Source organism: Eptesicus fuscus, chromosome 12, assembly GCF_027574615.1.
Source record: "Eptesicus fuscus isolate TK198812 chromosome 12, DD_ASM_mEF_20220401, whole genome shotgun sequence".
In the NCBI taxonomy this organism is placed as follows: Eukaryota; Metazoa; Chordata; class Mammalia; order Chiroptera; family Vespertilionidae; genus Eptesicus; species Eptesicus fuscus.
In genome coordinates this window covers 37,183,188-37,210,127 of record NC_072484.1, presented here as the reverse complement: position 1 = coordinate 37,210,127, position 26,940 = coordinate 37,183,188, and positions in this window count along the sequence as shown.

Here is a 26,940-nt window from a genome sequence, read left to right as displayed (position 1 = left end):
CTGAGTTATCTTTCTTTATTGATTTATGGGAATTCTTTATATTTTCTTAATATTAATACCCTGTCCACTCTATGCATTGAACATAATTCTCTGCCATTCTGAACCTTGTCTTTTAACTGAACTATATCTTTTATTATAGAACTTTTAATTTTTATGTCAAATGTAGAGTCTTGCCTTAAAAAGGCCCTCTGTTAACTAAGATCACAACCATTTTTTCTAAAGCTTACATAGTTCTCTTTTTTGTATTTATATTTTGCATTTTACAATTTCACATTTAAGATTTTACTGTATATGAAGCTTATTTTTAATGTGATATTGGTGTTGAATTTTCATAAATATCAAAATTGATAACCAATTTTTTTCAATGTCACTTATTGCATAATCTGTCATTTCTTCTGTGATTTCAAATTGCTACCTTTGCCTGACACTAAATGCCGATGCGGGTCTATGTCAGAGCTCTTTCTGGTCCACTAATCTATTTGTCTACTCCCGAGCTTGATAATATGCTTTGCTAACAGGCGAGACAAATCCCACCCTCTTTGTTGTTTTAGCAAAATTGCTTTGGTCATCCTTGCATGTTTGTCCCGCTGCATGAATTTTAAAATCGGCCTGTCAAGTTCCAGAAAATTTTCCGCTAGGATTTTAATTGGGATTACATTGAGTTTATGGATAACTTTGAAGAAAATTGGCATCTTTGTCATACTGAGTTTCCCTACCAATGCACATTGCTATATTTCTCAGTTCCAGTCAGCGTGTATGTCTCTAAGGGATTTTCTGTGGTCAAAGTCTTGCACATTTCCTGATAAATGTATTTCTAGGTTTATTATAAGTTTTGCTGTCAACTGAGAATAGGACTCCCTCTCCCTTTATTTGGTTGGTCCTTATTCTTTCATATTCCATTGCAACCCATTTACTAATAATCACTGTACCTGTTTTGCAGATACACATGCAAAGTAAATGTTCTTTCTCCCTGAGCACAAATATTCGGGCACAGCCAAACAGAGAGCCGGCGGAGTTGGCTGAAAACAAATTAGAATCTTTTCCAATTATACTTTAATCAAACAAGTAAAGGATGAATGCATTCTCCTTATTAAAAGTAGAACAATGTGACTATAGCTAAACTTGCCTTTAGCCATTCTCTGAAGTCTGAGTTTCCCACCCTGTCCACAGTTTTGTCTCCTTCCATAGTATTAATGTAGGTATTTTGAATGAATCATCCCACTATATAAGGACTTTAGTGTGAACTGCTTTTTTCATTTATTTTTTTATTTTAAGATACACTCATATTGATGCAAATGGCTCTTGCCCAATTCTTTATTATATTTATTCCCATGAATGTACCATAATTCTGCATTATATTTATTCCCATGAATGTACCACATTTTCTCTTCCCCAAGATCTACAGACATTAAGTTGCTTCCTTTTGTCTCCTCTATAAGCAGCACTGTAGGAAAACAGCCTGCACATGCCTCCACTGTAATGTTTTTCTAGACTAGTGATTCAGAAATGGAATTTGGGTCTCATGCTTTCCACATTTTTAGTTTTAACAAATATTACTAAAGTATCCTCCATAATTTATGTACCATTTAAAATTCCAGGCAGAGGGTATGAGAAGGCTCTCATCCCCATACCATAAGTAGTTGTTTTAAATATTTGCCAATCTGATGGATGAAAAATTGAATCATTTAAAAAATATATAATACCTGTTTGCTAGTGACATTTTAATATGTGTATGGCATTTGTTTTTTCTCTTTTCTGAATTATCTGTTCATTCTTTTTCTCATTTAACTCTGTAGGATCTTTTGTTAGACAATTTGTCAATTTTGACATAATCAAATATAGCAATCTTTTCCTTTATTCCCTTTATTTATATATCCTATTGTAGGCCTTTTTTACTCCAAGGTTTAAATATATTCTGTATTTTCTGATAATTTTGTTTTTATTTAGGTCTTTAATGCATCTCCAATATATTTTATGATTGAAATAAGATATGATCTAACCTTTCTCCGAACATGGAGCTGATAATTTCAGTGCAGTAAATTGACTAGTACGTTCTTTCTCCATTGAGCTGAAGTGCTAGGGGGGTCTGAGGCCCCTGTTCTGTTTCATAGGTTTATATATTCCTGTCTGTACCAGACTATTTTATTTGCTATAACTTTATACCATTTTGGTATCGTTAAATAAAATGCTCCATTTCATTGTGCTTCCTTTCCAATGATCTAATCTAACTATTACTGCACATTAAGTCCTCCACATGAATTTTAAAGCTTGCCTGTCAAGTTCTGTGAATTTAAAGATCAATTTGGGGAAAATTGAATCAATACAATACTGAGCCTTTCAATTTATGGATACCGTGGAGCCCTACATTTATTCTGATCATCTTGTGTGTCTTTCAGCCACATATTACAGTTTTCTCCATAAAGAAGCTATCCGTTTCCTAATGGTTTGTTCCTCTAGTTTGTATTGTGATTGTGAAGGAGTTCTCTTCTCACCCCCATTCTTGTTTTGCTTTTGTTGGTTACATTTTTCTAAATCTACTTACTAATCACCGTATTTCATTCATATACACACACAAAGTAAATGTTCTATCTCCCTGGGCACAAACATGCCAGCACTGCCAAATACACAGAGCTGGCATAATTGGCTGAAAATGAATGGGAATTTTTTCAAATTAAAGTTTAATGATACCAGCAAAACGTGAATATATTCTCCTTTTTAAAAACTAGAACATTGCAGATGAAGCTCAAGTCCCTTTCGGCCACCCACTGCCGTCCCATTTCCTTCTTTCTCCCGAGAGGTAACCACTGTAATGGGCTCAGTGTGCACTTTTCTAAACTTTCTAAAAACTTGTAAATACATGGACAGGCACCCACAGGAAATATATGGAATAGTTGTCTCAAATAATGATAATTTTGTCTTTTCCACTTTTCATTTATATTCAATTTTTGTATTGGCCTGGATTTGATTATAGTTTCAGCATAGGATGTCAGTATTATCACCCATTACAACATGAAAGTAAAGATACAGAAGTTGGGAGATACCGATGTAGGGAGGGGGTAGGAGGGCTGATGAGAATGGTAGTGGGGAGGCAAGAGCCTCTGTGAACACAGCGGAACAGGAGTGAAGAAACAAGGAGATGTCTTACAATTAAACTGATAAATAGTTGAGGTAATTTAAAACTGTGTTGGGAAAAGCAGGAATGGAGGGAAGTAGTTTCCAAGTGACCTAACGCCTTATCTGCCATGTGGGACATCAGTGAATCTTAGGAACTAGATATAGGATATAGCAGATGCTGTTCAGAGAACTCCCATGACCCAATTTTGACTAGGATCTCATAAGGGGAAATCTTCAGGCAGCTTCAAGGCAGCACTTTCCTCCCGATTAAAGAAATAACCTGGGAGCTTTCTTGGCCCTGCCCCTTCCTTTCTACTTAGGTGAAAACGTGATGCTTGGAGCTCTGACAGCCACCTTGTGACCAGGAGGGGAAGGCCAGGAGATGCAGCTCTCTGCTGACCCAGAGCCTAGACACCTGAAATCACTGACTTCTGGACTTACCATTCTTTGAAATAAATAAACATTCTACTGCTTAAGACACTCTGAAGTGTTCTGTTCGATGCTAGTAAAAGCATTCCATCTAATACAAATAGAAGGAATCTAAGATCTTTTTAGAGCTAGGGAGATGACCTCAGGAACTCTGGGGTGACAGTTTGGGGTGGGGAGAAGGCATAGAAGGCTAGTCTTCATCAAACCTCTTCTATCCTTTTGGATTTTTAAAAACTATATGTATGGGGCTTCCTGTCAAGATGGTGGCATAGGTAAACCCCATACCCATATCTTCCCACAACCACATCAAAATTATAACTAAGCTTCATCATTCAGAACCTCCTGAAATCTAGCTGAATGGAAGTCCTACAATTAGGAATTTAAAGAAGAAACCATAACCCTGGCCAGTGTTGGAGCATAGGCAATCAATCAATGTGTCTCTGTCACATAGATGTTTCTCTGTCTCTCTCCCTTCCATGCACTCTAAAAATCAATGAAAAAATATTCTCAGGTGAGGATTAACAAGAAAAAAGAAACCATATCAAGACTGGTAGGAGAGGCAGAGACATGGGATGGGCAGATAAAAATTGGTAGAATTATCTAGGCTGGAGAGGTCCCGCCTGAGAAATGACAGGTCCTAGTCCCACACCAGGCCCCCAGCCCAGAGTTCCAGTGCCAGGAAGAGAAGTCCCCATAACTTCTGGCTATAAAAACCAGGGGGATTGTGAAAACTGCTGGAGTCCCAGGCAGTTCCCATGCATGGACTTACTCAGACTCACTCTGAGCTCCAGTGGTGGGGCAGCAGCTCAAAAGGCCCCAAGGATATATAGGGAGGAACTGAATTGGCTGGCATCAGGGCAAGAGCTAGAGGGGCAACTTTCTGCCATACTGGTAGAGGCCATTGTTCCTGAGACAACCCCCCTCCCCCCCACCCCCCGACACACACAGAGCTGGAAGGCAGGCACTATATCTGAGACTCCATCAACCTGGCTCACACTGTTTGCCCTGCCCTGGTGATTCCTTGCCCCAACCTACTTGGAGATCCACCCAAACTGTTTTCAGTGGCTTTTCCATATGAGTGGCCTATTTTGGCTCATACTTCAGACTCTCCTAAAATCTCTCAAGCAACAGCTGGCCTCAGATTGCCCCATACCTCTTGCTAAGTGGCCCCAGGCCTGGCACTAGCAGCAGCTGGCCTTGTCACAGTGTGGCCTTACCTGGGCACCTTCAAGCCCAGCACAAGTGACAGCCATCTGCAGATCACTCTGGAGCTCATTCAAGGTGCCCCAGAGCAGAACATGGGTGGTGGCTGACATTAGCCTGCACCTTCTGGAGGCCTCAGAGACAGCACACATAGTGGCCAGCTTCAGATGCGTCGAAGTACCACAACCATCTCCACAAGAGACATACTCAAGATGTGTGGTTGTTACACAGCATTATCATGATTGTAGTCATCTGATGCACAGGCTCTGTGTTTAACTGACTTAGCAAGCACCAGAGCCCTGCTGAAGTAAGTCCTGCTCTGTGAAGTGGACCATTGCACAGATGATCCTCCATGGTCAATGATCACAGCCAGTCCTTGCATCTGATTGGCTTGTGGGTAAATCCCTCCCATTGACGTGCCAGCAGCAATCAAGGCTCAACTACAAGAGGAGGGTGTACATATCCTAGATGCAGAGTTCAAAACACTAGTTATATCCAGTTTGGCTCAGTGGATAGAGCGTTGGCCTGCAGACTGAAGGGTCTCGTATTTGATTCCCATCAAGGGCACATGCTCGGGTTGCAGGCTCGATCCCCAGTAGGGGGCAGGCTGGAGGCAGCTGATCAATGAGTCCCTCTCATTATTAATGTTTTTATCTCTCCCTCTGCCTTCCTCTCTGAAATAAAAAAAAAGTATATTTTTTTTTTAAAAAGAGGAAGGTGTACACAGCCCACCTGGGGGGCTCACTTCAAGTGCCCCGCTTGGGTGATCAGGAAGGCTGTGCCACTGTTCTCTACATAATACCTACTACAGAAGGCCACTATCCCAAGCCTGGGAGATGTAGCAGCTCTACCTAATACATAAAAACAAACACAGGGAGTTTGCCAAAATGAGGAGACAAAGAAACATGTCCCAAGTAAAAGAACAAAACTAAACTCCAGAAAAAGACTAAACAAAATGGAGACAAGCAGTCTACTAGATGCAGAGTTCAAAACACTAGTTATACCAATGCGCAATGAACTTAATGAGAATTTCAAACGCATAAAAAAAGGATATGGAAACCATAAAAAAAGAACCAGTCAGAAATGAAGGATATACTAACTGAAATGAATAATAATTTTCAGGGAATCAACAATAGAGTAGATGAGGCCAAGAATCAAATCAGTGATTTGGAATGTAAGGAAGCAAAAAACACCCAATCAGAGCAGCAAAAAGAAAAAAGAAACAACAACAACAACAAAAAATGAGGGTAGTGTAAGGAATCTCTGGGATAACTTTAAGCATACCAACATTTCCATCATGGGGTTGCCAGAAGGAAAAGAGAGAAGGCAAGAAGTTAAAAACCTATTTGAAAAATATAATGACAGTTAAGTTCCCTAACCTGGTAAAGGAAATAGACATGAGTCCAGGGTGCAGAGAATCCCAAACAAGAGGAACCCAAAAGAGGCCCACACCAAGACACTTCATAATTAAAATGTTGAAGGTTAAAGACAGAGAGAATCTTAAAAACTGTAAGAGAAAAGCAGTTATCTACAGGGAGCTCCCATAAGACATTCAGCTAATTTCTCAACAGAAACTTTGTGGGTCAGAAGGGATTGGCATGAAATATTCAAAGTAATGAAAAGCAAGGACCTGCAACCAAGATTACTCTACCCAGCAAAGCTATTGTTTAGAATCCAAGGACATATAAAGCGCTTCCTAGACAAGAAAAAGCTAAAGGAGTTCATCATCACCAAACCAGTATTACATGAAATGTTAAAGGGTCTTTAAGAAGAAGGGGGGAAAAAGGATAAAAAAATATGAAAAATAAAATGGCAATAAATACATATCTATCAACAATTGAATCTAAAAAAACAAAATAAACAAACAAGCAGAACAGAAACAAACTTATAAGATGACGAGAACATTTTGGTAGTTGCCAGATAGGATGATCAGGGTTGGGAGATGGGAAAAAGGTGAAGGAATTTACAAGTACAAATTGGTAGTTACAAAATAGTAATGGCGTATAAAGTACAGCATGGGAATGTAAATAATCTATACTAATAAAAGGGTAATATGCTAATTAGACTGGACATCTTCCGAAAGTCCTTCCGGACAAAGCCTCAGTGATGGGGCCAAGGCAGAGGCAGTTAGGGGTGATCAGGCCAGCAGGGGAGAACCATTAGGGGGATCAGGCCAGCACAGGAGAGCTGTTATGGCAATTAGGCCAGCAGGGGAGAGCAGTTAGGGCAATCAGGCCAGCAGGGGAGAGTAGTTAGGGCGATCAGGCCAGCAGGCAGAGGTGGTTAGGAGCCAGCGTTCCCGGATTGCGAGAGGGATGTCCGACATGTCCCGGATTGGAGAGGGTGCAGGCCAGACTGAGGGACACACACCCCCCTCAGTGCACGAATTTTGTGAATTAGGCCTCTAGTATTCTAATAACCATATGTGGTGTCAGATGGGTATGAGACTTATCGGGATGATCACTTAGTGAGCTGTATAATGTTTAATCACTGGGGTGTACACCTGAAACTAATAAAATATGGTATGTCAACTGTAAATAAGTTTTTTAAGCCAACCCAAATTGTACCCAGGGCCAGAAGTAGGCTGGCCCAGTAAAATCCAGCTAGATCAGCCAAGCACCAGCCAACCTCAAGACTCATGAGCTGAGTAGATGCTTTCTATATCTACTGCAAGATATGTGGTTGTTCGTTATGCAGAATTATCATGATCGTAGTCATCTGATGGACAGGCTTTGTGTTTGACAATTTTTTTGGAGGGTTGAAAACTTGAGTTGTAGTTAAGGGACCAGAAGTCACATTTTTAAATAACTCTAGTTCAATAACAAGGTATCTAAGTTGTTGGGGCAAAAGTATTTCCTCAGAGAGCCAAAGATCATTTTAAAGGAGAACACCCCTCTCTTTGTTTTCAAGGAGTGCCTTTATCTTTTAGTTACAAACTCATAGTTCTGGAAGGATTTCTTCTTGATCCCATCCAGTGATGATTATGACAGAAAATAGTCTCTGTCTCGATACACATTGAAGAAAAGTTTGGTTAAAAATAAGTATGTTAAGAAATGAATAGATCAATACAATAAGTTGTTGGAAAAACTAACTAAATAAATAAACAAATAAATAAATACTACATATCACATGGAAAGAAATGGAATATTGGTCTTTTAAAAAGCAATTCTGATAAGTATATCAAGATGTGAACAGTGGTTGCCTCTGGGTACTTTGGATACTTCACAATTACCTAAGATGTTCACAAATTGTCTTTATAATTGAAAAGAAAAAAAAAAAAAAGTCAAGCACCCAGTTCTTAGGAGATGACTTATGACAGAGGCAATTTTTGAACCCAGAGCTTAGAAGAGACTGCCCAGGTGAAATCCTAAATAGACTTGGATTCAAAGAACTTGAGAGTCAGGAGAGGAAAGGGAGCAGGCAGAGCCGGCCTGTATCTCATCTCTTACCTGATCCTGAGGCCAGCAACATCCACAGGGTATTAGGGACAACAGTGAGTCCAGCATGTATGGGGCATACAGGGCTGGGGGCATGGATGCAGCAGGAGATGGAGCAGTGACAAGTCAGGCTAGCCAGTACATGCAGGGCCTGTGTTACGCCAAGTAGTTTCCTAAGGGTAATGAGGAACCAGTGCTTAAGCAGGGAGACAGGTGTGATCACATTCTCATTTAGTCACTTTTCTTTGCCAGTAAAAGAAGCTCAACTCAAACCAGCTCAGTCAGAAAGAGAGCTTGGTTGGCTTCCATAACCAAACCACAGGATAGGCTAGGTGGGCCTCCAGGTCCCCTGAAGCCAGGGGCTTGACCAGCAGACCCACTCTCCCTCATTTCTATGCCTCCACATCCTGCTGCATACCAGCCTCACTCTCAGGTTTGTGGCCAAACAGAGACCAAGGTGGGAGTGCCAGAGTTGGGTTAAGCTGTTTCACTAAAGTCAGTGCTACTTGCTACTCACTATTTTGGCTGATTTCTCTGCCCTCAGTGTCCTCATCTGTGAAACAAGGAGAGTAGCAGCTCCAGGCTTAAAGTGTTGTCACGGTCAAAGGAGATAATGCCTGTAAAATGCTCAGCTCAGGGCCTGACATGTAGTAAGCGCTCCAGTGATGTTCATTATGAGCTCTCTCTGTTCCCAAGTCAAAAAATCTGGGGAAGGACTCAGCCTAAGTCAGGGATCCAATTACCCCAGTCCAATCAGTGATACACAATAAGATGGATTATGTAATAAGGAGAATTCCTTCAAAACAGGTAGGTTGAAGTGCAGAATGATTTTCCAGGGGAGTTGGCACTGGTCTAGGTAAAGAAAATAATGGATGTATCATGTTATCCCTCTGGCTGCCTGTAGAAAAGGGTTTGAAAAGGGCCCCACAGCCCCACAGGCCTGGAGGTAGGAGGAATGCCTAAGAGGTCACCACAGTTGTCCAGGTGAGAAGTGATGCACAGCTGAGCTAAACAGTGCGGATAGAGAGGAGATGGATTCAAGAGAAATTCTTGAGGTAGACATAGGGGGCATGAGAGATGAGAGAATGAAAGGTTGAAGATGGCCCCAGGTTGCTGGCCCAGAAATTACCATAAACAGAGCCTTGCCAAAATACAGCTTCTTGTTTCTCTATACTCTCACTCTTATCACCACTGCCACTCCTTTCTGTTCAGTAGCACAAATTTAATGTCAGTTCAAGGTAAATGCAGCCACATATGGACTTTTCCTGTCTGGCCTAAGTAGATTCTTTTGTTATTAATCCTTTCCCAAGGAAACTTTTCCATTGACTTTTAGAAAGAGTGGAAGGGAGGGGGAGAGACAGAGAGAGAAAAAAATCAATGTGAAAGACACGCATCTATTGGTTACCTCTCTTGCTCACCCCTTGCAACTGAGGTACATGCCCTTGACCGGAATCGAACCCGGACCCTTCTGTCCATGGGGTGATGCTCTATCCACTGAGCCAAACCAGCTAGGGCTGTCCTAAGTAGATTCTTGGTCCACTTCCAGCTTCTCTACTTTCCGCTGGTCCTTTTCTCACTGAGGGTGATCTGTGTTCTGGGCTCTCCTATTTTGCCCTGACCCCAATCATCAGGATCTACTAGTATCCACTGAGTTGAAACACCCGGGGCTGAATCCTTGTCCTGACCACAAAGCATTTCCAACTCCACCAGCTACACTCACCCAGTTCCCTATACCCTCACCATCAGTACTTTGATATGGGTACACACAGGACCCTGAAGGACACCCACAGGCCCATCTGTCAGACATCTCCTCCCAGCAGGGCTCTCAACCTCTCCAGGCCAAGCTGGGAGGTTTTGGTCTCCTGGGGAACACCATAAGAGATCTAGTATATACTATTAGTTATGCCTCCATATGACACGCCTTCTCCCACTAGCTGGTCAAGACAGCATCTGCATTCTTTTCTATTTACTGCTCATGGCATCAATTTCAAGTTCTGAGTTCCTTGGGTTCTTTTCCCTTTACAAAAGGTCAGCAACCACAACCAAACTCCCTGTAGGATTCAAGAAACTGTTTGAAACTATCGGCTGTCTTCCTCATTGCATTCATGCTACAACAATACCAACCATTTCCCAAAGCTCTGACAAATCAGGAGAGAGTGACGATGATAGCTGGTTTCCAAAGATGGTCACCATCAATTCCACCACCATCAACCTCCTCCCCCCACCCCTTTATGTATATACATACTACTCCTCACGTCAGAAGGTGGAGTTTACTTACCCTCCCCCCCCCCCCGCCCCCCAATGAATCTGGGCTGGCCTTAGTTACTTTCTTGGCCAATAGAATGTAGCAGAAGGGACATCTGGGGCTTGTGAGACTAGGTCATCAGCAGCCTTGTAGCTTCTGCTCAAGCCTCTCAAAACACTCACTCTTGCAACACAGCTGCCATGCTGTGAAAAGTCCAATCCATGTCGTGGATCCACGTGTGGGCACGCTAGTGAACAACCTCCGCTGAGCTCCCAGCTGACTGCCAGCTATGTTAATGAACCTTCTTGAGCTGGAAGCCCAGTGGAGCCTTCAATGAGTCAAGCCCAGCTGCCATCTGACTGCAATTGTTTAAGAGACTTTAAACAAGAACCGCCCAGCTGAGCCCTGTCAAACCCCAGAACCATGAGAAGTTATAAATTGTGTTTTTAAGCCACTAAAGTTTGGGGTCATTGTTATACAAAACAGTGATGGGCAAGGAAGTGTGCGGGATACATTGAATAATATATAAAATATTATCCTACTACACGACATTTTAGTAGACGATAAAATATAGTCTGGTAAGTGCAATAATGGAACATAGAGATGCACAGAGCTTTCCAGAGGAGGAGAGCACTGGTCTGACTTGGAATGAGCAAGGTAGAGGAACTGGAAGGACACTCTGAGCAAAGCCCAGGAAGTGAGGCTTGAGGGCATTTGGTGTTTCTGGAATATGAGAGAAGGAGGGAATGGGAAGAGTGTCACTGAAGAAGAGGACGAGATCAGGCCCTCCATACTACAGTCAGTGGGTACTATTGAAAGTTTTTATACCAGTGACATGTCCAATTTGTGGTTTGGGAAAACCACTGTAGTAGCCAGTGTGATGGCTAGATTTGGAAGGTTACAGTCTCTAGGAAGGGAGACCAATTAAGATACTATGGTCCAGGTAAGATAGGATTGGGCCTGACCTGGAGCAATGAAAGGGGGTTGGACAGAAATCTTTAGAAAATAAAGTACAAAATGTTTGACGATTGTTGGCTGTTGGAGTGGGAGTGAGGGTAGAGCCAAGGGTGAGTCTCGTGTGTGTGTGTGTGTGTGTGTGTGTGTGTGTGTGTGTGTGTGTGTGTGTTGGGGGGGGAGGGCAGGAAATTCAGTGGTTGGTGGGGAACACAGCATGGGGGCCAGTTTGAGGGTGGTAACAATGAACCCAGTCTCGGATAGAGCTGAGGGGCCTGGGAGCACAGCCATGCAATGCCCAGTAGGCAGCTGGATCCCACAGCCTGAGGCTCAGAAAGAGATTCGACTGGAGGGGCCAACCCAGGGATAGAGGGTAATGGGAACCCCAGGGAAAATGCAAAGAGAGAATGGGAGAGGGCCTTGAGCAGAATCCTAAATTACAGCGACATTTGAGGGGCTGATTAAGGTGTGGGTGGGCGACAAAGGAGGGAGAGGGAGAGGGAAGGACCAGAGAGATGAGACAAACAACTTGGAGAGGGGGTTGCCATGGCAACCAAGGTAGTGAAGAGTTTCAAGGAGAAAGTAATCAACGCTGCTATATGGCCCGAATCTCAGAAAAATACAAAGCAAAGTCCTTTGAATTTAGCAATCAGGAGGCTATTATGAACCTTGGCAGGGGGGAAGAAGGAGGGGGGAGGAGGTAAAAGCTAGTTTACCCAAGGCAGCAGAGTGAATGGGTGTAGGATACACAGAGCCCTCCTTAGAGAAGGTTGGGTGACTAGGGGAGGAGGTGGATGGCAGGGAGAAAAATGTGGGTAATCAAGGGAGGATTTTTGAAAACAAGAGACCCTAAAATGTTCTCATCTTGAAAGAGGGCACCAGCAGAGAGGGAGAGGATGAAAAGAGGAACAATGTGTGAGCTGGGATCCATCCTCTGAGCCCAGTTGAAAGGAAACATGTGACTATGATTGCAGACTTCTCAAGGGAAGCGGGCGAGACAGAAAAGATTCCCTTGTGATGCCCTTTCCAGGCCTGAAAACCTTGTGGAGAAGGTTGTCTACACTGTCAAATTCTGCAGGGTGGTTGACACTGATAAGAAAGTGAAAAGGTACATTGAATTAAGTAGCTAGAAGGTCATTTGATGCCTGTTCAGATATTCTTCACTGGCTCCTTCAAAGCCATTCTCTATCTTTCTCCATCCTGTTCTGTGCCCTGGATGGCCGACCTTTACACCACTCAATCTCCTTGCCCTCTGGTTTTAGTTGAGTTTGACCAGTAAAGGAACCAGCAGGAGAGTGAGGGAAGAGAGTGAGGTTTCCCTGGCTGTCCTCCTATGTGCTGTGGATTGGCACTGACTGCGTTCCTTTACTGGACGCCACAGGTAGGGTCCCTTTCTAAAGCCACAGCTTTCTCCTAAGGAGCTGAAAACACACACCCTCTTCTCATCCCTTCAGTCCTAGAAGTAATGATGGCTCTGAACTGTTGCTCACCCCTGGGTCCTTCATCTTTTCTGGAACCCCTCTCCACTCTGGCTGCTCTGTGGGGTTAGATTATTGGTGGGAAGAATGGATTTAAGGAGACCCCTCACCTGAATAGTTCTTTTATTAAATTAGTTTCAGTTCATTTTTTTGAGTACACCACGCTCTTTCTCATCAGGACCCTGGCTGAATCAGTGAGCTGGTTTCATCTGAGCACTGGGACCAACAAGTAGGAGGTACACAATGCTGAGCAAAAACAGACCTGGTCTCTGCCCACATCAGCTGCCAGGCCAGCGAAACAGCCAGATATTTATCAAGATAATAAAGAAATCCATAATTTTAAACTCTGATAGGTGCCATGGAGAAATCTTCCTAGACCAGAAAGGTAACATTTGATCAGAGGAGTGGACTTTAACTAGGAATGAGGAGAGTATTGCCCATAAGGAAACAGCTCATGTGAAGCTCCGTGGTGGGAAGGTGGTGTATTCCAGAAACCAGAACTTATTGGTAAGAACAATTTTGACTCAAGTGACAGAGAATTCAGCTGAAACACATTTAAACAATAAGAAATTTATTGTGAGAAGTTCCAGGGGAGGCAGCTTTAATGTCATCAAGAACTCAGTTTCTGTTCCTCTTTCAGTTCTCCCAATCTTTAGCACATGGACTCCTGTACCCATGATCACAAGATGGCTGCAGACACTCCAGGCATTGTATCCATCATACAATGATGGATCCAGAGATGGATAAAAGGAAGTGGTTCTTTCTTATACTTCTTTTTAAGGACTAAGAAATTTTCCACAAAAGACCCTACCACCTCTCATTGGCCAGATTTGTATCAAATGCCCACTCATAAAACCAATCACTGGCAAGATAAGTGAACCTGACCATTATGATTCAATAGATCAATCTATGTCACTTGGAGAGTGGCTTCTGTTAGCAAGAACCAAGGAGAAAAGACTGTTGGCAGGAACCATGTCCGGTGGAAGGAATGTGGTGTATAATGAGGCTGAATTAATCAAAGTTGATCTTTCTCTAAGAGCCATTGAATGGGTTTAAGTAGGAGGTGGGCATTAAAAGGATACAAATTCTGGGGGAAGGGGGAAACACTCTGGCTGCTCTGTGGGGTTAGATTATTGGTGGGAAGAATGGATTTAAGGAGACCAATTATCAGGTAACTGCAGTGGACCAATCATAAGATGATGGTTAGACTAACCTACTGATATGACAGTTAGAAGGTAGATCAATCGACTTCAAAACAGATGTGGCAGGTGAAGTAGGAGGAGGTTGTAGGGTGACTATCAAATGTCTCTCACTATAGCATATTGTCATCCCCCTAAAGAGGAAACACCAAATGAGGACAAATTTGGGGGAGAAAGTTTAGGAATTTGAATAAAAACAGATAGTGAAGTAAAGAGAGAAAAACAGACTAGGAGTTTCATTTGGATCATGTTGTTGAGATGTCTGAAATGTTGGTAGATGGTTGACTCCCATCGGATGGAGCTCGGAGTAGAGCTCTGGACTGCAAATGGGAGATTGGTCATTAGAGAAAGATTAGTGTGTTGGTCTAGAACTCAAAGGCAGTAAGGACAGGACTCTCTACTTGGGGAATCAGCCCCCAAGAGGTAGGCAAAGCTTTAGGGAAAAGTTGCACAGTAATAGAAGAGGCCGAGACCAATGAACATGGGAAGTGGAATCTGAGAAAGAGGAGAAGACTAGGAAAGCCGAATCTCAGAGGTCCATGAAAGAGCATTTCCAGAAATCAGAGTGACCACTGGTGCACAGAAGTCAGGGGAAGCGATGACATCTCCTGGATCTTGTCTTTGGGGACCTTTGCCGCAGCAACTTGGAGGGAATGAGGCAGAAGCCCATCTGGGTGGGGATAATAGAGGTTCTGACTGGGAAAGCAGGAGGGAAAGGGGTACCTGGAGGGGGGGACAGTGGGGAAAATGCTGTTTCTTACATGCTGACATTTGAATGGAGGAGGGCTATAGAAGCCTGAGTTTCAGAGTCTGAAGAGCAAGAACAGGTAATGAAAGGAGCCCTCGAGTGGCGGGATTAAGTGTAGAGGTGAAGGGATTAGCTGTGTTGGTGGAAAGGAACAAAATTGATTCATGTACATTTTACAAGTCACCTGATCTCCATGTTCTTCTGGAGGCTTTTTCTCTGCCCTCTGGGTACTTAACTACAGCTCTAATTAGCAGTAGTTTTATCCTGCCTGTGTCCGGGGCCATGTCTTATTCATTCTTTGTACCTTTCGGCACCTAGCAACAGGCAGCGAGCTAGGTAGAGGCAGGATAATTACTTTCTGCTTGAAATCGAATGTTTGAAATGGAGGTTCAGAAAATGTTTTTTTAATCAAAAGTACAATGTGGGAACTCTGAGGGAGTGAGGTTACAGGAAAAAGAAGCTGTTAGGGTAGGTGAGGATGGAAGGGTTGTGGGTTTGGAAATGTTACGAGATAGTTTCATGGCTGGGCATCAGGAGATGTGCTCAAAGAATGTGTGCACAGGAGGAAGGGTGGGACTTCTCCAACCAATGCCGGCCCAACTCTTCACAGGTGACAGTGCTGCCCACTGGCCTGGCATCACTCCCCCCACCCGCTGCCATTCTTTTCAACAACCCCCAACTGCCCGATCCAAAGGATGCTTTTCTCTCCTTAAACTCATTGGGCACCATGGCAGCATTTAACACAGCTGACCACTCCCCCGTGAAAGCACCTCTCCTTGACCTCCATGACACCAAGATTTCCCAGTTAACCTCCACCCTCACTGGCCACTTCTCCACCCACCATGTAGGTGTTAGGTTCCCTCAAGACAAGATTCCTGTCTGAGCCCTTTCCATCTTCCTCTGTATTTTCACCCTGGGTGGTCACCAATGACTAGTTATTCCGCCACCCCCCCCCCCCCGCCGCCGCCCTCTCTAAGCTGGCATGCCCAATTGTCCAGCTAACAGCTCTACTTGGATGTCTTTCCTGGACACCCCAAACTTGCTAGAGCCAATCAGAATGCTAACTTCTCAACACTTTTACTCCCCTCTTGTCTTTTCGGCAAAAGACCCAATCTTCAACTCAATTTTTCAAACCTGCCCTGACCCCTCCCATCCAAATCCAGGGAATCCTGGCACTTCTGTCTCCAGAATCTGGCCCTTCCCTCACCCCACTGCCATCGCCTGGTTCCAGACACTTCCCATCTCCCATCTCCTTACCACAATAGCCTCACAGCTTTCACACAGCAGTGAAAAGAGACTTCTTAAGACATAAATAGGATCATGTCATTTTCATCCATATCACCAGCCTTCAGTGACTTCCTATTGCTCCGAGAACACTATCCAATGTCTTTCTCAAGGCTCCCCTGATGTGCCGTCTACATTTTAATCCCCCTTGGATGCTCCAACTCCTGTCCCCTGGCCACAAGCTAATGCTTTCAGTTCCACAAGCTCATTCCTCTCTTACAGGCTTTGCTCATGTTGCTCCTCATTCCAGGAAAGCTCCCCTGCCCCGCAACCCCCTCCTCTCAGCCTTTTAGGCTTAAATGTCCCTCAGAGAGGCTCTCCCCAGATACCTGTCCAGAGCAGGGTCCCTCCTCATTCCTTCCTCCATATTCTGTTCATTTCCCTCACAGGCTTTGTAATAATGTCTTTGGAGTTGCCACTTTTCTCTGGTTTGAGGGGCTTCCCCCTAGAAGAGCCCCCACCCTTACTCTCCTGGAAGCTCCCTGAAGGCCATTTCTTCAGAGACCATTTCTTCCCTAACAAACTCTGGTATTCCTGCACCTTGCACACATTACCTGATGTTCTCTACCTCATTTGGTCATTGAAACACCATTTTACAGGAAGGGAAACTGGGTGTCCAGAGATACAGTGTACGGCTGGCAGGGGCAGTGGTCAATCCCAGATCTCCTGACCCTGTCTCCAGATTTTAAGGCTGTGCCCACCCCTCGCCTGCCCCTATGGAGCACAGTGATATGATTTGACTTCCTGGGAGAATAGCTAGAAAAATGTATACATGTGGGAGCTGTAGGAAACCCCAGGTGAGAGACCAGAAGGAAGTTGGATGTGGAAACAGATGCTTGGCAACCAGTCTGGCATGAAATAGAGATCTCAAGGGTTCTAATCCTAATTAAGATGTTGCATTTTAATATAAAACAAAATAACATACTTTTGCAAACAAAAAAAGGAAGAAAAGAAAGACATCTCAATGCAGTAGAATATGAAGTCCTGATGCAGATCCCCAGAATATCGGCCCCTGCGGCCTCTGAGAGCAGAGCCATCACAAATGAATGGGGAATGGAAGGATTTGGGAAATAAAAAGCAATTTTTACCTCCTTTGATGTTAACCTCCAAAATCAATGCTAGGTAATTTAAAGAGTTCAATGCAAAACAAACAAACAAAAACCAGCAGACTACTAACTAGAAAAAAAGGTGGGAATGATTTATCATCAAACTGTGATTGAGAGAGGCCATTGTAGCCTTCACAGCAATAGAGAGAATTATAATGGTGAATACAAATATAATTGACTATGGGAAATGTAAAGCTTCTCTGTGTGGAAAATTCTCATAAATTAAACATTCAGAGAGTCAGGAAGAATTTTCATAATGAAATGTTGGGGCAATAAAAGGAGGTAAGAGTCCATTTATGAAAGATGTGGTTCAAAACGCAAATTCAGTTGCAAATGTTGAACTTGTCATAATAAACTAGATGCAAATTGGAATGGAGAGATACCACGTTGGGCCCTCAAAGAGTGCTACAAACGGAGTGGCTGGCAGCCCTGGTGGCATGGGACCTCTCCTGCACAGCTGGCACGACTGTCAAGTGGCAAAGCCTTTCCAGAAGGCAATTTGGGTAAGACGGTGAAGAGTCCCAAAAAGGTTCATACTGTCTGACTCGGAAATTCCATTCACAGGAAGCTCATCCCAAGAAAATGATCTAAAACCTGCCCAAAGACAGGTACAGAAAGATCTGCACTGTGGCTTTATTTATAACAGCTAAAAAGAAAGGGAGGAAAAAGCACAGGAAGCTATAAAAAAATCTCCAACTACAGAAGAATGGCTAACCAAATTATGTTTCCTTCATTAAGTGGATTATTAGGCAGCCATTAAACATTATAATTACAAAGAATGTTGACTAACACGGGGAAATGTTTAGCATATAATCAGTGTAAAAGGATGGTGCAAAATTATACATATAATAAAAGCTTTTATTATAAACAAATGCATAAAAAGGACTGAGAAGAGGTGTGCTTTTCAGATGCATTTTCATGTAACACGACCATGGGTGTTGGGATTCTTGTCAGGATTTTTCTGTTCTCCGTGCTGTTACTCTCCGTATTTTCTGCAATGTTCAGGTATCACTGTTTTTATGGTAATATATTTCAAAAATACAGAGGAGAACAAGAACAAACTATGCAGTACACTCACCATCCAAAATCATGTATTACTTTTTTAACAGGAAAACCAAAAGAAGGAGGAGGAGGAGGAGGAGGAGGAGGAGGAGGAGGAGGAGGAGGAGGAGGAGGAGGAAGAGGAGGAGGAAGAGGAGGGGGAGGGGGAGGAGGAAGGCAGATCTTAAAGGAATGATACCTGCCTGCATCGGGCAATTTTTGAAGGGAGAAGGAGGAATGGACAAGAAAGAAAATGGTCCTGCGAGAGGCAGGTTGCCAGGGTGGGCCCCTTTCAAATTGCTGAGGAATGGGGAGCTTTGTGCTCCTGGGGACTAATGCCCATTATTTGAAATGCCATGCCTAGAATATGGCAAGTTTCCTTCGGACATGGATCTGATCCTGAACTCTTTCAGTTCTGTGGGTAGTATGCCTATTTCTGACCATGCTGCTTAATCACTGTTGCTTTCTCAAATGCTACCTACTAGGGCCAATCAGTCCTTTTCCTCCTACTGTGTTCCCATCTCCTCTTCTATATGACCTTTAGAATCAGCTTATTAAGTTCCATTACAAAATCCTGGTGGGATTTTGATTAGGAAGGCATTGAATTTGTACATTAATTTGGAGAGAACTGACATCTTCACAATATCGAGTCTTCAGGACCCTAACATTTCAAGGGTGGTTGATTCACCGGCTCTGATTAATGAGACTGGGAAGGAAAAGTCGTCATAGAGATGGGTTAAAAACAAGGAGAGGGTGTTGTCATGGAAACCAAGAGAGCTGAGCGTTTCAAGAAGGCGAGAGTGATCAACAATATCAGACCCTGCAGAGAATTCCAATAAGACAGGGATGGAAAAACACCCACTGAAGTTGGTAATTAGGAGGTTCTCGGAGCCCTCAGCAAGAGCAGTTTCAGGGGTGAGATGGAGCAGAACCCTGACCGCAGTGCCTGGGGATGATAGATAGTCAGCGAAGATGCCCAGTTTCACTGAAGTTTAAATAATTAAATTTAGATAATTAGAAAAGTTTCAAGAAGGATTGTCTTGGAGCTAGAGTGGAGTGTGAAGTCAAGAGAAAATTTTCAACTCAATTCAAGAAATGTTTTTTTAACACCTCCTATGGGCTGGCCATTGGGGAGACTGTGTGAGCAAGACAGATACATCCCTGGCCACACAGAGCTAATAGTCTAAAGGGGGAAACGGACATGAAGCAAGCAATCCCATGAATAAATGGATAATCATGAAGGAGAGGTGTATGGTGCTGAGATCAGCAAGGGGACCCAGAGTCAGGGAGGGGAAGATCTGCTAATGTTTCCCAGGTGGGATCTTAAAGAAAGAGGAGTAGGTATCAACCAGGCCAAGAAGAATCAGGAAGAGCAGTCCAAGCACAGGGAAAGCTCAGACAAAGGTCCTGCCTAATGTGATCTGGGAAGGGAAGGAGGCCAGTGAGGTAGTTGAAGGGGTCCACAGGCTGGGGAGGTTTGGGCCTTTCTCCCAAGAATGAACAGGGGAAGGGGTGTCTTTGGAGAGTTAAAAAATGGTGATGGCATATTCCTATTTGCCTATTGAAAGTATCACTCTGGCCTCTGGTGAAGAAAAGATTGCAGGGGGGAGGGGGGCTGCAGGGAGACCCTGGAGAGGGCAACTTCCCATCATCCACACCAGGGCTGGGAGTGGCTTGGACTAGCACATTGGAATGGAGTTGAAGAGAACTGAGAGGATCCAGGAGCCATTGGGAGGTCAGGTCTCCAAGACCTTGGCCTGGACTATGGAGGGGGTGAGTGAGTGCTAGTGAGCTGAGGGAGAAGACCCCAGGCATCTGTATGGCTGGTGGTGTCTTTCCATGAGACACTGGAGAAGCACCAGACTTGGACAAGAAGGGCGGTCTGTTGAGTGTGCTGAAGATGGAGTCATCTGAACTTCTGGGTTCTGGAGCCCAGAGGAAAGCTCAGGCTGGAGATGGGGATTGGGAAGGCTTCAGGAGCAAGTAGGGGTGCAGGCGGTGTGGAAGCAGCTCAGGAGATGCTGATATTAAAGGATAGAGCATGGAAGGCATGAGCAGAAGGTCATGCCCAGCAGAGCACCAGCGCTTAGAGGCCTGGTTATGGGAAACGGAGGCTGAGAAGGAGGAACCGGAGGGAAAAAGAAAGAAAGGGGATGCCCAGGAGCCCAGGGAGGAGAGCTTCCAAAAGTCAGAGTGGCCAGTGGTGGGCCGTGGGCAGGAGTGTCGGGAGTGGGTACTGTGAAGCTGGCCTTTAGGAACCTTTGCCAGTTTTTTGCAGGCGGGTGTGCAGATCAGGAGGGAGGGTAAAAGGAAGAAGGTAGATAAAGGGTGCCGAATTTTTCATTTGGTTTGGTTTTAATGAAAGGGCAATATTAGCATATTAATTTTCCCTAGCGGAAGGCACCTGTGGGATATAAGCCATTGCAGAACAGAGGCAATTAGCTAAATGAGGCCTCCAAGGAAATGAGGCCACGTGGCGAGAGGCATCCATCCTGGGCAATAGCGTGCATCCAGCTCCCGGGAGAGAATTCAGTACTTGGCCTTTAACTGAGTAACTTGCATCCCACTTTCTTTCGAGAATTTGTATGTGACCTTTGTGACTTAACCACATCTCACTGTAGCAGGATTTTCGCCCTGCCCATGGCTGGAACTCTCTCATTCATTTGGAATCATCGCCAGCCTGGGGCAGCCAACCAGAGATTGCTGAATAAAACATTTTCTGACTTGTTCCAAGTTGTACTTAATGTCTGAAATGGAAGGTCAATTTTTTTTTTAATTAAAAAGAGTTGATGATCAATAGAACAATCAGACAAAAACACTTTTTTGGGGGGAGAGCTGCCAATTTCTGCATTGGAAAGTGAATGAGGAATTAGGAGAGTTTGGGGGGATGGATTAGATGGTTGGCACCTTTGCCATGCAAGACTTATAGGACATGAGGGAAGGAGATAGAACCAGGACAACCTACCGTAGTGTGGGCACAGGTCTTTATATAGTGGGTCATAGCCATTGTCTCGTGTGATCATTACAAAACCCATGAGGCAGGTAGAGATGGGTAGCCCATTTTACAGGCAAGCAGAGAAGGAAGCTGAGACCAGCCTGGGGCATATGGGCCCTGAAGACCTCAGAGTGTGCTCATGGCCGTTCTCCTTGCCTCTGACTCCAGAATCCCAGCACCTCTACCTCCCGGGATGAGCTCTGACAGGAGCCTCCTGGTCCAAAGTTGACTGTGGGAGAAATCAAGCCCAGAATTAGAAGTAAAAGTTATGAGAAATGAAAGTAGAGTTTGTGGGTCTTCAAGAGAAGACATTCACCAGAGGGCTTCCTGGAATTCAAGGTTTGACCAGCCATCCTGAACATCAAATATAACTCAAAACCACATCAGTGAGGCCACAGTGGCTGGGTGCAAGTTCAGGCTCCAGGACTTGGGGACTGCCACATGATCACAGGCAGGATCACTATGCTGCTCAGCCACACCCGACAGGATCGCTCCTCTCCTGGGCCCATCCTCATGTGCTGGCAGCCACAGACATTGACTCCATGAGTCGTGCATCCTCTTAGGTTTCCCCGGCTTTCCTGAGCCTCAGTCCACCAGTCCCCTATGGGTGCCCTGACACTCTCCGATGCTCCCTAGCCCCCCACAAGGTTGCTAGAGGCACGCTGCCTGTGCTGTCTTTGATGTACCTCATTGGACTTAAGACTTCTGCTCTGGATCCCCCAACTTGTCTGGAACCCCATCATATTCTTCCTGGGACCTGAGCCTCTCCTGGTGACCCAAGCGATGACAAAGCTCTGGTCAATCCCCTTGGATTTCTCCACTTCTGCCCACAGGTTGAGCTCATTGTCCCTTCATGGGGCCCAGACTCTGAAGTCATTGTTTGCCGTTTCAGTCTATTGTCCATGCATCAACTCTCTGCTCGTCCCTTAGCTTGGATGTCAAATCCTCCCAGTTCTGTGGAATCCAGAATCTTCTTTCTCAAGCCTCAGAAGCTATGACTCTCATTCTCTAGTCTCCCCTGTAGACAAAAGTGTCATAACTGTTGTCTGTGCTATGAACTTAGCAAAGCCCACACAGGAGCTGGAAGCCAAACCAGGGACTCTTCCTAATGTCAGCACCCGAGAGCAGCCCCCAGGAAGCTCAGACAGTGAGTGGGTGGAGAGCGCATTACAGCCACACTCAGTAGATGAGGAAAATATCACCATACCCCACACGGCTACTGAAGCAGTGAGAAAAGAAGGGATTAGTCAATTAAAGGTGCTCGAATGATCCCTAAGCTGTTTGGAAAAGCAAATCCACTTCATTTTTCATTTCATGTCATACAGCAACACTAAGTTCAGATGGATTAAAGACTTATATTAAAAATCATACTCCAATAAAGTAGAAGCAAATATTCATTCAAAACTCCGGATGAGTGTTGCCGTCTAAGCCGAAAAGCAAAGGAAGCATTCACAAAGAAAAGAAAAAGGAAATAGGTTTTAAATTTTAAACTTAACTATACGAAAATTGAAATCAACTTGGAGGATGTCACGCAGAGGGTTAATATCCTTGGCGTTTAAGAATCCATACAAATTGAGTTTTAAAAATTCAAATCACTGCTGGGTAAATGCGGAGGGATAGGAACACTCAATTAACAGAAGATTAATTTTTTATGGCTTATAGGTTAAACCTATTTTCCAATACCTAATTATTTTTTAAAAAGTAAATGAAAACAACAGTGAGATAACACTTTTTGCCCATCACAGAGTGCAGGAAAAAATTTTAATGAGAATACCCCATGCTGGCTAGGGTGTGATGAAACAGGCAATACTGCTGATGGGAATGTAAATCACGCCAGCCTTTGACCCGGTAATTACACTTACAGCACTCCATCAGAAGAAAACTATCCCAAATTGACAAAGATTTATGTACAAAGAGATGTGGAATGGCCTTGTTTTTAGCAACAACAATAGAAATAACCAATGATCGGGAAAACGTTAAGCAAATTATTTTATATCCATTTAAATGGACTATTATTCATTAACTAATTGGGTCGTTTTGGTTTATTTATTTATTTTATTTTTGGTTTTGTTTTGTTTTTTTTTACAAAAAGCTCCAGAAAATTCTTATGATATAGAAGTGGAACCGCAAGTGAGAAATCAGGGCACAGATTGTATGCTAGCTATTATCTCAGCTCTGGAAACAAAGAAAAAAAAATACATTTAAAAAAAGACTGGAATGAAATGTGCTAGGACCCTGAACCTAAGGGCATGGGACTCCGGATAAGTAAGCTTTGATGAAAGCCAGGGAAGTAAATGGTCAAGCCCTAGAAGATGACGTGAGGGCGGTTGTGTCAAATTCCAAGACCTTTGCATCTGGAAGTTAGGGGGAGTGGAGTTGGTCAGTCGGTAAGCCGGTTCAACCTGCCCTGAAACTCAAAGGCATTGAGCTCAAGGAATGGCATTCATTCAAGTCCATCCAGAGCTAAGGGTGGTGGGAAAGCAGGTCCTCTGAGACATGCCGGGGAGCTGAGGATTTTATCCCAAGAGGGAGGAGGAGCACGGAAGGTTTTAAGCTTTTCCTCCTACATAGATTACAATATTCACAGTGACTCTCTCCTTTGCAATACCAAAAACCCAACTTAAACTAACTCAGATATTAAGATAAAAGTAAAAAAATAAAAAGGGTAAAACCTAACACTGTAAAACTTCTAGAATGAAACCTAAGAGAAAACCTTTGTGACCTTGGGGTAGGCAAAGATTTCTAAGATGTGACACCAAAAGCATAATCCATAAAAGAATAAATTGATAAATTCGACTTCATTGAAATTGAAAGACACTGATAAGGAAATGAAAAGAAAAACCTCAGAATGGGAGAAAAATATTTGTAAGTCATACATCTGATGAAGGACTTGTATCTAGAATATATAAAGAAGTCTCAAAACTCAAGAATAAGATAACAAACCAGAAAAAAAAATGAGCAAAAGATTAGAACAGACACTTCACCAAAGAAGATATACAGATGAAATAAACACATAAAAAGTTGCTTAACATCATTAGTCATCAGGGAAATGCATAAAATCATAATTGCACACCACCTGTTAGGATGTCTAAAATTAAAGACTGCTCAGACCAAGTGTTGGTGAGGACGTATATCAACTGGAACTCTCATACATTATGGGTGAGAATGTACAGTGGTACAAACACTTTGGAAAAGAACTTGGCAGTTTCTTAAAAAGTTACACATACACTTACCACACGTTCCAGCCATTTTTCTCCTATTTACCCAAGAGAAATGAAAGCATGTGTCTTCCCAAAGACTGGTACGGGAATGCTCATAGAAGTTTTATTCATAATAGCCAAAAACTGAGAGGAAAAATAAAACAAAACATCCATCAATTGGTGAATGGATATCTTAAAGTAATTATGCTGAGTGAAAAGAAGCCAGACAAAATATGGGTATATGCTGCATGACTCCATTGTATAAAATTCTAGGAATTGCAAATTAATGTATAGTGGCAGAGAGCAGATCAGTGAGGCCTGGGGGATGGAAGGAGAGGGAGAGGTGGGACAGGAAGAAAAGAAGAGATCACAAAAGGACACAATCTTTTGGGGCATGGGTATGTGTATTAGCTTGGCAGGTGATGGTTTCACGGGTGGATATATATGTCCAAACATACCAAACTGTACACTTTAAATACAGGCAGTATGTCATTTGTATATCAATAAAGCTGTTAAAATAAATACATACCAATAACACATACATTGTATTGGTGCAACTGGGTATCCTGGACTTTTCCCTATCTCTCATCTCCACATTCAGTTTCCCAGGAACCCAGATGAACCCCTGCCCTTCCTGAGCCAATACATTCCCCATTTCCTAAGATGTTTCTAACTTGATTTCTGTTGCTTGCAACCCAAAGTGTCCTGGCTGTCATGGAGGTAATGCCTAGAATGTTGTGAGAACACAAGCAGAGGACTGTAACCTCATCTTGAAGACCCAGAATGGAGGCGGGGGGGGGGGGGGGTAGGAAAAAGATGCCTAGAGAAGGCGATACTTCAGTTGATTTCTCTTGAAGTAAGGACCAGGGTATAAGAGATTGCCAGTGTTCCAATTGCCAGGCAAGGGGAGCATGTTGTGAACAAAGCCATGGAGGACGAGAACCGTGTGGTGTGTGCTTGGAGGCAGCTGGGTGTTCCTGGAGTGTAGGATGAATAGGAACATGTGGAAAACAAGACTGGAAAAGCCAGCTGAGCAGTGCATGCCCTGTTAAGAAGCTCAAGCTTAATCCTGTGGACAATGGGGAGCCATGGGAGAGTTAGGAGCAGGCATGTGCCATGGACAGATTTTCGTTTTGTGGGGATCTCACTGGAACTTGGAGAAGCAAGTAGACCAGAGAGGGGTCATTGCCACAGTCCAGGGTTGATTCTGAGGGGCCTGAAAACACCTTGGGGGGATGACCAGCAGGGAGTCAGGGCTAGGAGTCTGATCCTCAGGAAGACCTGGAGACACGGAGTCAGGGTGATCACTGTGTCAATGGCCAAGGTTTAGGAAGACTGAGCGATAGAGACTCCTGCCAGGGTCTAAGGACCTCCACCGCCATTTCAGGTGCTGGCAGAGCTGGGGGGGACCTACCAAAGCAGCAGAGAGAAGGAAACGTCTGTGCCACGTGGCCATGTGAGCAGAGCCGAGAGCAGGTTGTCATGGAAACTAAGCTAGTGAAGTGTTTCTAGGAGGGATCAGCAGGACCAAATGTAGCAGAAAATTCCAAACTCTTGAAGGCTAAAATTTTTCTTTTAATTTGGCAATTAGTAGGACATTGATGAGCTTAACAAGAACAATTTCAGGAGGTCGTGGGCAGAGGGGGTGGGGGGGGGGGGGGAGATAGAGACAGAGAGAAATTTAGGAGGTGAAATGGACCAGAGTTGGTGATGGGGGAGGGAGAGGAGCAGGAGGAGGGAGACGCTGCAAGCCAGACCCCCGGGTCTCCAGGGTTCAGAGGGAACCGGGAGGCAGCGGAAACGCCGCCGGGGAATTGGGTTTCCAAGAGGAAGATCAGGAGTTCATTTGGGACATTTAATCTAACAAATACATTTTGGCCTTGTCAATGTGCCCGACTCTGTTCTAAGAGCTTTATTTGTATTCATTCACTTCCCCTTAACAACTGTCCTGTAAGGTAGCTACTACCTGATTTGTGGCCATTTACACAGGAAGAAACAGACACAGAGAGGTTGAGAAACTTGCCCACAGCAAGGAAGGGGTAGAATACATATGTGAAGCCAGGCAAACTGGCCGTGAAAGGTGTGGGGGTCCCAAGTGAAACAAATGGGGGTGTCAAGGAGGCAGGTGGATCGGGGCTCCTGGCTGGGGGTGTAAGAGCAGTCACCACACAGGGCAGGTCCCTGACTTGCCTCAAGCCCGTGCTGGTGGGGGTGTACACTAGGGTCACTGGAGCCAGGAGAGGGTCACAGCTTTAGGGATGGTGACACTGGGAGAGGGTCCAGTCAGAGGCCTGGATCACATGGCATTAAAGGAGCCCACCAGGAAGATGGAAAAGGCAGGGCCAAAGGGCAGATGCTGAAAGGAGGGTCCCTCCAGTGGACAGCAGTGGGCAGTGTCCGAAGAGTTCAGGGGAGCTGACCTGGCCTTGGTCAGGCTTCTGGGGATCTTCCCCAGGGGAAGGGATAGGAACCCCGAGAAGGGAGGCAATCAGAGTTTGGCTACGAAA